The sequence below is a fragment of the Theobroma umbraticum genome, unplaced genomic scaffold (genome assembly GCF_002168275.2).
Source record: "Theobroma umbraticum cultivar Fairchild unplaced genomic scaffold, ASM216827v3 scaffold_55.0, whole genome shotgun sequence".
In the NCBI taxonomy this organism is placed as follows: Eukaryota; Viridiplantae; Streptophyta; class Magnoliopsida; order Malvales; family Malvaceae; genus Theobroma; species Theobroma umbraticum.
In genome coordinates this window covers 266,546-266,990 of record NW_018397270.1, presented here as the reverse complement: position 1 = coordinate 266,990, position 445 = coordinate 266,546, and positions in this window count along the sequence as shown.

Below are 445 nucleotides of genomic sequence, written 5' to 3'. Positions count from 1 at the left end.
AAAATCTGAATTCTAATTGAACTAAAAATTACTCAACTAAAACTAATTTAATTGAAAATTAAAGTAATAAGATAATTGGGCAAATAGCAAATCAAATAAGCCTAGGATTACAATATCCCTCACACTTCATCTAAATCTTACCTCTCTTCCTTAACTTATTTCAATGGGTTGAGTTGCTAACCTAGAATCTTAAATTATTTATAAGGGTCTCCCGACTCATCTTATAAAAATATCTATTTTAACCAAAACACTTTATCTCTATGTGAATTGAAATTAAAATAGACTCATTAAGTTTAGGCTCTAATCTGGCTACATATGGCCTATATGTATATCCCTATCCTATAGGCAGTTCAAGTAATATGATCATATGCTATCCACATTTTAGTCTACACTACACTCCCTTTTCCAAGTTTGTTTAGGTTCCTAAATCAATTTAATTGGTGGC